Raw genomic sequence first — 10,000 nt, 5'->3', positions numbered from 1 at the left:
CGGAACCCCGCGAGGAGGCCCACGCGCACGACACCACGAGGAGGACTACGTCTGTACGTCCGGGAATATTGACCCGGTTCCCTTTCGCCCAGGGTGCGATCACCCCGCCGTTCCCGGGAGGGAGGTCGGCGTGGCTCTCGCGGCCGCTCGGAGCGGAACTTCCCTAGGGCTTAGGATCGACTGACCCATGTGCAACTGCTGTTCACATGGAACCCTTCTCCGCAACTCGGCCCTCCAGGCTCTCGTTAGAGTATTTGCTACTGCCACCAAGATCTGCGCCCACGGCGGCTCCACGCGGGCTCTCGCCCGGACCGCTTCTTAGCTCACCGTGGCGTCCTTCCTACTCGTCGAGGCCGACTCTATTCGGTTCTCCTTGCCCCGACGGCCCGGCACAGCCATCACGCTCAGCGCCATTCATTTTCAGGGCTAGTTGATTCGGCAGGTGAGTTGTTACACACTCCTTAGCGGATGCCGACTTCCATGGCCACCGTCCTGCTGTCTGTATCAACCAACACCTTTTGTGGGCTCTGATGTGCGACCGAGTCGGACGGCTTAGCCAGGCGTTTGGTTCATCCCACAGCGCCAGTCCTGCTTACCAAGAGTGGCCCACTGAGCACTCGTTCATTCTCACTCGTCCGGCTCCAAGCCAGCGAGTCGGACCTCTTACCAATTGAAAGTTTGAGAATAGGTTGAGGTCGTTTCGGCCCCAAGGCCTCTAATCATTCGCTTTACCAGATAAAATTGTTCACGAATATCTCCCGAGCACCAGCTATCCTGAGGGAAACTTCGGAAGGAACCAGCTACTAGATGGTTCGATAAGTCTTTCGCCCCTATACTCAGGTCGGACGATCGATTTGCACGTCAGAACCGCTGCGGACATCCACCAGAGTTTCCTCTGGCTTCCTCCTGCCCGAGCATAGTTCACCATCTTTCGGGTTTTAGCATGCTTGCTCTTCCTCCGCTCCACCGGACGAGCCGGACGGAACGGGGTGGCGGTGCGCCCGACCCAGAGGGCCGGGATCCCGCCTCGTGACGGCCCTGTGCCGACCTTCACTTTCGTTATGCCAGGATAGGTTTCGGTAGACCCCCTCGACTTGCAAGCCTGCTTAGACTCCTTGGTCCGTGTTTCAAGACGGGTCGAATGAGGAGGCCTCGCTCACGCCCGACAGACCCTCCGCTTCGGCCGAAGCCGCGGCGAGACCGGACCCTCCGGATCCCGCCGGCCACGCGACAGCAAGCTGTGCACGCGACCGACGGAGACGCCGGTGGCCCGGACCCCGCTGCCTGAACCCCCGGGGGGGCAGGCCGTCACGCAGAGTCCTCGACAGAGAGCGCAGTGAGCAACCGTGACGGGCGGCGTAAGACGGCGAGGGCCGAAGCCCCCGCACGCCGCAGCCTCGCCCGCCCCTCTGCTCCGCTCTTCGGTCGGTCGCCGGGAAGGGCGCCGAACGGTAGAAGTGCGACGCGGACCGGACGGCGAAGCGCCGCGGGTCGGTCCCGAGGGATCCGAACCCGCACACGCTGCCGCGCCGACCGCGCCTGAATCAACCGGACGCCCCATGTAGCATGCGGCACTCATCCGTTTACTTCTTGGCAGTTTCACGCAATGTTGAACCCTCTCTTCAAAGTTCTTTTCAACGTTCCCTCACGGTACTTGTTGACTATCGGTCTCGTGCATAGTATTGAGCCTTGGATGGAGTTCACCACCCCTCTTTGGGCTGCATTCTAAAACAACCCGACTCTTGGAAAGCTTTCCCTCCGGCCTTCGAGTCCGCCCTACGGGCCTTACACCCGCTGCGGGTAAGCTGCAGCCCCGATCACAGTGGACTGCGGCCGGACTCTGTCGACCGGAGTTCAGTTTCCTTACGCCACAGGTCCCTCGCACCGCAAACGGGCGCGGGGATTCGGCGATGGGCTCTTCCTGCTTCGCTCGCCGCTACTGAAGGAATCCTTGTTAGTTTCTTTTCTCTCCGCTTAGTGATATGCTTAAATCCAGCGGGTAATCTCATCCGATCTGAGGTCTGGAATCGTGAAAGACACGTGGAACGTGATCGGAGTCATAGCGGCGACCCGGGGTCTCTCCTTCCCCGGCGCTCCCCGAAGAATCGGGTCGCCGGCGGGAAAGGGTGGCCTACCATGCGCCTGCGAGAACGCAGACGGGAGGACGAGAGACCCCGCGATTGGGTCGACCGGCTCTGCCCGGCAGAGGCTCCTCGACCGTTCCGGGGGGTCGGACGCTGGACCGCACCACGGGCGCATACGTCTACACCCCGATGGCACGTCGCACGACCGACGAACCCCCGGTTACCGATCGAGCCTGCTCGCCGAGTTTCACCGGCGCCGACATCACAGAACTCCATCTGACACTGACCCGACGCAGCCGGCCGTCGAAGGGACGGCTGCGGCCGGGCGCTCCTCCGGCGCGCGAACACGCCGACTCTGTGAGTGATTGTCTTCAGACGCTCAGACGGACGTGGCTCGAGGAGCAGAGCATCCCCGAGCCGCCATTTGCGTTCGAATAAGTCGATGATCAGTGAGTTCTGCAATTCACATGAATTCTCGCATCTAACTGCGTTCTTCATCGACGCACGAGCCGAGTGATCCACCACCAAGAATTGTCATTTGCCACTGGAAGACTCCCGCGTTCGCAAACTCTCCTCAGAGCCGAGGGAAGAAGTGGAACGGAAGGAGAAAGGACACGGGGACTCTGTGCCTTCTTTGCTTGTGACTGGAAAGAAATATCCTCCGTCGAGCCGAGGGGGGAAGCGGGCTCCCTCCTTCCCCCCACCGCCGCGAGGGCGGGTCGCGCGAGTCAGACTCGCCGACTGGGGGGAAATCGGGCGACACCGGTGCCCCTTCTCTGCCCTGCGGAGAATGCCTCGAGGAGCGCCGCGCCGCGGACGGCGACGGCGTCTCCACCCTTGCGGGACTTCTCCCTCGAAGCTACCGGGAGTGCGAGACTCCGTGAGACAGACGACGAGAGAAGAACCGGGTACTCCCCGGGCTGGTCTGTGTGTGACACGCCCGTCTCCTTTTTGTCGGAGAGAGCGAAGGCGAAGCGCGGGGTCTGACCTCGACCGTGGAACGGGGAAGGAGGCGGTGAAAACCCCGCTCGAGTCCCCCCGGCTTTTCCAATTTGCTCTCTCCGCGTGTCTCTCTGTGACGGCTTTTCCGACATTCCCCCTTTGTTCCCTCTCCGATCACGGAGGGGAAGGGTTCTGTTAATGATCCTTCCGCAGGTTCACCTACGGAAACCTTGTTACGACTTTTACTTCCTCTAAATGATCAAGTTTGACCGTCTTCTCGTCGCGCCTCGACAACCGGCCGAAGCCGGGGGTGCCAGACGGTCGATCCGATGGCCTCACTAAGTCATTCGATCGGTAGTAGCGACGGGCGGTGTGTACAAAGGGCAGGGACGTAATCAATGCGAGCTGATGACTCGCGTTTACTTGGAATTCCTCGTTCAAGGGACACAATTACAAGTCCCTGTCCCCAGCACGGAGAAGTCTCAGCGGATTACCCGGACCTTTCGGCCGAGGGCAAATGTACCCGCTGCTTGCGCCAGTGTAGCGCGCGTGCGGCCCCGGACATCTAAGGGCATCACAGACCTGTTATTGCTCCATCTCGTATGGCTGAAAGCCATTTGTCCCTCTAAGAAGTTCGCGGCTCACCACGACGGGTGGCCGGACTATTTAGCAAGCAAGAGTCTCGTTCGTTATCGGAATTAACCAGACAAATCACTCCACCAACTAAGAACGGCCATGCACCACCATCCACAAAATCAAGAAAGAGCTCTCAATCTGTCAATCCTCACTGTGTCCGGGCCGGGTAGGTTTCCCCGTGTTGAGTCAAATTAAGCCGCAGGCTCCACTCCTGGTGGTGCCCTTCCGTCAATTCCTTTAAGTTTCAGCTTTGCAACCATACTTCCCCCGGAACCCAAAGACTTTGGTTTTCCGGAGAGTTGCCCGCCGCGTCATGGGAGGAACGCCGGCGAATTACGAGTCGGTATCGTTTATGGTCGGAACTAGGGCGGTATCTGATCGCCTTCGATCCTCCGACTTTCGTTCTTGATCAATGAAGACATTCTTGGCAAATGCTTTCGCTGTCGGGCGTCTTGCGACGATCCAAGAATTTCACCTCTCACGCCGCAATACGAATGCCCCCGGCAGTCCCTCTTGATCATTACCTCAGGATCTCAAGACCAACGAAATAGAACCGAGGTCCTCTTCCACTATTCCATGCTGAGCTGTTCGGGCACTTTGGCCTGCTTTGAACACTTCAATTTTCTCAAAGTAAACGTTCCAGTCTCGCACGGCACTCAGTTAAGAGCACCGCACGACCAACCGAATCACTGGCCGGGAAAAATCTCCCACGACTCCCGTTTGACGGGGAGAAGGGGAACGGGCAGTGCACGCCTCACGGCGGACCGCCCGCCCCGGCCAGAAATCCGACTACGAGCTTTTTAACTGCAGCAAATTTAATATACGCTGCTGGAGCTGGAATTACCGCGGCTGCTGGCACCAGACTTGCCCTCCAGTAGATCCTCGTTAAAGGATTTAAAGTGTACTCATTCCGATCACAGGGCCTCCGAAGAGGCCTGTATCGTTATTTTTTGTCACTACCTCCCCGTGTCAGGAGTGGGTAATTTGCGTGCCTGCTGCCTTCCTTGGATGTGGTAGCCGTTTCTCAGGCTCCCTCTCCGGAATCGAACCCTGATTCTCCGTTACCCGTCACAACCATGATAAGCGCATAACTTACCATCGAAAGTTGATAGAGCAGACTTTTGAAGGGAGCGTCGCCGGTGCAAGACCGTGCGATCGGCATGATTATCTAGAGTTCACCAGCGGAGACCGGACCCCGAAAGGACCGGGCTGGCCTTGTTCCTAATAAGAGCACGCTTCCCCCGAAGGGTCGGCGCTTTGTTGCATGTATTAGCTCTAGAATTACCACAGTTATCCATGGTATAAGACTTTCTCCAATAAACCATAACTGATCTAATGAGCCATCTGCAGTTTCTCTTGTATGTTCAGGATTGTACTTAGACGTGCATGGCTTAATCTTTGAGACAAGCATATGACTACTGGCAGGATCAACCAGGTAACGGTCGACAGAACCGGGCTGGGCCCGTTCGCCGTCCGGGAGTCGCTCTCGCACTCCCCTCTCTCTCTCTCTGAATTCTCAATTGTCGATGCCGTGCTATTACGGTACAGTGATCGAAGAACCGCCCGAAGGGATTCTCGAGGTGTGTATCTCTACCCGAGTCGACTGGGTCGTCTCGAGAGGAGTCGCAGTGGTCCCGCCTCGGAGACGGGACCGGTTCGAAGCGACGCGGGAGGGCGACGGCTCGTCCACTGGAACAGGGGAGAGCAATCGCACGCCTCGAGCGTGCATTCGTTGCTTGGATGAAAAAGCCCGTACCGAGCGCCGAGTGCAACACATGGTCGCAGCAACGGCAGCATGCCCGAACGGGTCCCGTGGAGAAAGCTCGATATCTGACGACACCGAGGTCCTGCTCTTTCTCCACCGGGGGTTCTGCGGATGAAAAGGCTCAATATCTGAACGTCGATATATACGTGTGCACGGAGGGACACCTCTGCTCACGGGGCGAGTGGGTGAAAACCCCCGCTCTGAGCGCCGAGTTGCAACACATGGTCGCGATGAAACGACGGCTGACCCTACCGAAAGGGCCCGCTGGAGTCCAACCATGACACGTATACACACACGACAGACATTAAAAGCCTTCTCGAGTCTTGGATCGACTCTACTACCCCCCTCATATATAGAATCCGATTCACTCTGCCCGCTCGTTCTGACCATTGGATCACACACTTAAGCCAATACCCGCTACACTTAAGAGATCTCGAAATCTCGAACGAGACCCAGATTCTCTGCGGGTGAGTCGGGCGGCCTGCCGTCGCCGTCGGCTTGCCGTTTGCCTTTCGCCTGGTCGCATGGCACTCGTGCCATCGACCACGCAACGCGAGAGGCCTTCTCCCTTCTCCTTTCTCTCTCATCTCTACTCTCTCTCTTCTCCACCGGGGGTTCTGCGGATGAAAAAGCTCAATATCTGGGATTGTATATATACATATGCACGAAAGAACCTTCTACTCACGGGGCGAGTGGGTGAAAACCCCCGCACCGAGCGCCGAGTTGCAACACATGGTCGCGATGAAACGACGGCTGACCCTACCGAGAAGGCCAGCAAGGGTCTGACGTGCAAAAACATATTTACGCACCACAGGCAAGGAGCCTTTTCGAGTCTCGGGTGGACTCCCGTCCGCGAAAGCTTCATATCTGAACGTCGATATATACGTGTGCACGGAGGGACACCTCTGCTCACGGGGCGAGTGGGTGAAAACCCCCGCTCTGAGCGCCGAGTTGCAACACATGGTCGCGATGAAACGACGGCTGACCCTACCGAAAGGGCCCGCTGGAGTCCAACCATGACACGCATACACACACGACAGACATTAAAAGCCTTCTCGAGTCTTGGATCGACTCTACTACCCCCCTCATATATAGAATCCGATTCACTCTGCCCGCTCGTTCTGACCATTGGATCACACACTTAAGCCAATACCCGCTACACTAAAGAGATCTCAAAATCTCGGACGAGAGCCACACCTTGCGGATGCATCGGGCGGCCTGCCGTCGAGGTCGGCCGTCGCCCCGTCTCACAGACTCGTGCAACACGACGAGTCCCAGCCTACGCCTGTGTGCATCACCGTCGGCCTAAATCTCGGCCCTCGCCCGGTCGCATGACACTCGTGCCATCGACCGCACCATCGACCTTCTCACCCGGGAGCAACCCGTGTTTTCAGAGGAGTGCCGGGGTTGCTCCCGTGCCGGGTATGTCTTGTCCGGCGGCGCCCCGTCTCACAGACTCGTGCAACGACAACGGGTCCCATGCCTACGCATGTGTGCATCACCGTCGGCTAATTACTCGGCCCTCGCCCGGTCGCATGACACTCGTGCCGTCGATCACACCATCGACCTTCTCACATGGGAGCGACCCGTATTTTCAGAGGAGTGTCGGGGTTGCTCCCGTGCCGGATATATCTTGACGAAATCAAGGAGATATATGAGGAAACTTCTACAATTTGAAGATCGACCGGCGAGACAAGACACTCCCCTTAATATATAATCCGATTCACTCTGCCCACTCATTCTGACCATTGGGTCACACACTTAAGCCAATACCCGTTACACTAAAGTTGACCATGTTTTTTTTTTTTTGATATTATTATTATTATTTTTTTTTTGTCAACGTCCTCTGTAACGAAGTCAAAACTCTATGCATGTGTTCGCGTGTCGTTCTGCCGTCTCCGCCGGGCACATCCCAGCCAGCGCCCGATACATTTCAGTTGACAACGGTCACAACTCTATGCATGTGCTCGTGGGTCGTTCTGCCGTCAACGTCGGGAACACACAGGCCAGTACCCGCTACATTAAAATTGACAATGGTCACAACTCTATGCATGTGCTCGTGGGTCGTTCTACCGTCAACGTCGGGCGCACACAGGCCAGTACCCGATACATGCAAGTTGACAGTGGTCACAAACTCTATGCATGTGTTCGCGTGTCGTTCTGCCGTCTCCGCCGGGCACATCCCAGCCAGCGCCCGATACATTCAAGTTGACAACGGTCACAACTCTATGCATGTGCTCGTGGGTCGTTCTACCGTCAACGTCGGGCGCACACAGGCCAGTACCCGATACATGCAAGTTGACCAATGGTCACAAACTCTATGCATGTGTTCGCGTGTCGTTCTGCCGTCTCCGCCGGGCACATCCCAGCCAGCGCCCGATACATTCAAGTTGACAACGGTCACAACTCTATGCATGTGTTCGCGTGTCGTTCTGCCGTCTCCGCCGGGCACATCCCAGCCAGCGCCCGATACATTAAAGTTGACAACGGTCACAACTCTATGCATGTGCTCGTGGGTCGTTCTACCGTCAACGTCGGGCGCACACAGGCCAGTACCCGATACATGCAAGTTGACAGTGGTCACAAACTCTATGCATGTGTTCGCGTGTCGTTCTGCCGTCTCCGCCGGGCACATCCCAGCCAGCGCCCGATACATTCAAGTTGACAACGGTCACAACTCTATGCATGTGTTCGCGTGTCGTTCTGCCGTCTCCGCCGGGCACATCCCAAGCCAGCGCCCGATACATTCAAGTTGACAATGGTCACACACTCTATGCATGTGTTCGCGGGTCGTCTCACCCGTCACCGTCGGGCACACTTGAGCCAGTACCCGCTTGACTTTTTTTTTTTTTTTAAGTCAACGTCTTCTTCAAGGAAGTCCAAATTCTATGCATGTGGTTCGTGGGTCGTTCTGCCGTCTCCGTCGGGCACACACAGGCCAGCGCCCGATACATTCAAGTTGACAGTGGTCAAAACTCTATGCATGTGTTCGCGTGTCGTTCTGCCGTCTCCGCCGCGCACATCCTAGCCAGCGCCCGATACATTCAAGTTGACGATGGTCCACAACACTATGCATGTGTTCGCGTGTCGTTCTGCCGTCTCCGCCGGGCGCATCCCAGCCAGCGCCCGATACATTCAAGTTGACAACGGTCACAACTCTATGCATGTGCTCGTGGGTCGTTCTACCGTCAACGTCGGGCGCACACAGGCCAGTACCCGATTCATGCAAGTTGACAACGGTCACAAACTCTATGCATGTGTTCGCGTGTCGTTCTGCCGTCTCCGCCGGGCACATCCCAGCCAGCGCCCGATACATTCAAGTTGACAACGGTCACAAACTCTATGCATGTGTTCGCGTGTCGTTCTGCCGTCGGGCAAACCTATGCCAATACCCGCTTGATTTTTTTTGTATTTATTTTTTTTTTTTTTTGTCAAGTCTTCTTTAACGACGTCACAACTCTATGCATGTGTCCGTGTGTCGTTCTGCCGTCTCCGTCGGGCACACACAGGCCGCTAGTACCCGATACATGCAAGTTGACAATCTTCACAACTCTATGCATGTGTTCGTGTGTCGTTCTACCGTCGGGCAAACCTATGCCAATACCCGCTCGATTTTTTGTATTTATTTATTTTATTTTTTTTTGTCAAGTCTTCTTTAACGACGTCACAACACTATGCATGTGTTCGCGTGTCGTTCTGCCGTCTCCGCCGGGCACATCCCAGCCAGCGCCCGATACGTTCAAGTTGACGACGGTCACATCTCTATGCATGTGTCCGTGTGTCGTTCTTCCCGCCTCCGTCGGGCACATCCTAGCCAGTACCCGCTACACTAAAGTTGGCAATATTTTCGCGGGGTGGGGGCTCGTCATCTCTGACGAGGTCACAACTCTATGCGTGTGCTCGTCGGTCCTTCTGCCGTCTCCGTCGGGCACACGTAAGCCAATGCCCGCTACACTAAAGGGTCGCGAACATTCGATCGACCCCCTCTCGTGCACTCCCTGCCGACGACGCTCTCGGTCGACTCGGTCTCGCGCACCGTCTCTCCGACTGGTGCTATCGAACGACACACCGAGTCCCAGATCTGTGCACGTGCATCGGAGGCGCCTACGGTCGACCGCCGGGTGGGTATTCGCCCCGTCCCGTGCACCTGTGACATCATGGACCACGCCACCGAGCTCGAATCTATGCACACCGTACCCGTCGTGGACTTGTGCTTTCATCGATCACACACCCAAGTCGAATCCCTGCACATGCCACCGTCGACCACTCACCGAGGCCCAGACCCGTGCACGCTCTACCGGGGCCATGCTCGACCACCCGTGCCAAATTTCGTCACCCCCTTCGAAACTTCCAAACCAAGCCGAGAGCTCTACCCGGTCGATGCGCGTCGGAGACCGACCGCCTCGACCCGTGCCAAATTTCGTCACCACACTTCCAAATATTTTACAACTCCAAATATCTCAGAGCTTCCAATCACCATCCAGCTCTATCTATCTATCTATGACCCTTGTCCGTGCACCACGCTGGTGGTGGTCGAGAGTCCCACCGCCTCGACCCGTGCAAATTTCGTCAT

General features: G+C 56.9%; 3 non-coding genes across 3 annotated transcripts in view; all 3 read right to left on the bottom strand.

Annotated features, from left to right (window-relative positions):
* LOC139968413 (large subunit ribosomal RNA) overlaps positions 1–2,023 on the bottom strand; it is a 4,028-nt gene extending 2,005 nt beyond the window's left edge. The window contains exon 1 of the ribosomal RNA XR_011793411.1: positions 1–2,023. This exon is cut by the window's left edge and continues 2,005 nt beyond it. This is a non-coding gene — a ribosomal RNA (large subunit ribosomal RNA).
* Positions 2,024–2,457: 434 nt separating this feature from the next.
* Positions 2,458–2,617, bottom strand: LOC139968225 (5.8S ribosomal RNA). The gene has a single exon (XR_011793262.1). It is a non-coding gene; the product is annotated as a 5.8S ribosomal RNA (ribosomal RNA).
* A 605-nt stretch (positions 2,618–3,222) lies between these two features.
* Positions 3,223–5,100, bottom strand: LOC139968344 (small subunit ribosomal RNA). The gene has a single exon (XR_011793349.1). It is a non-coding gene; the product is annotated as a small subunit ribosomal RNA (ribosomal RNA).
* Positions 5,101–10,000: the final 4,900 nt, after the last annotated feature.

This window comes from Apostichopus japonicus, chromosome 5 (genome assembly GCF_037975245.1).
Source record: "Apostichopus japonicus isolate 1M-3 chromosome 5, ASM3797524v1, whole genome shotgun sequence".
Lineage (NCBI taxonomy): Eukaryota > Metazoa > Echinodermata > Holothuroidea > Aspidochirotida > Stichopodidae > Apostichopus > Apostichopus japonicus.
This window is presented reverse-complemented; position numbering and strand designations above follow the sequence as displayed.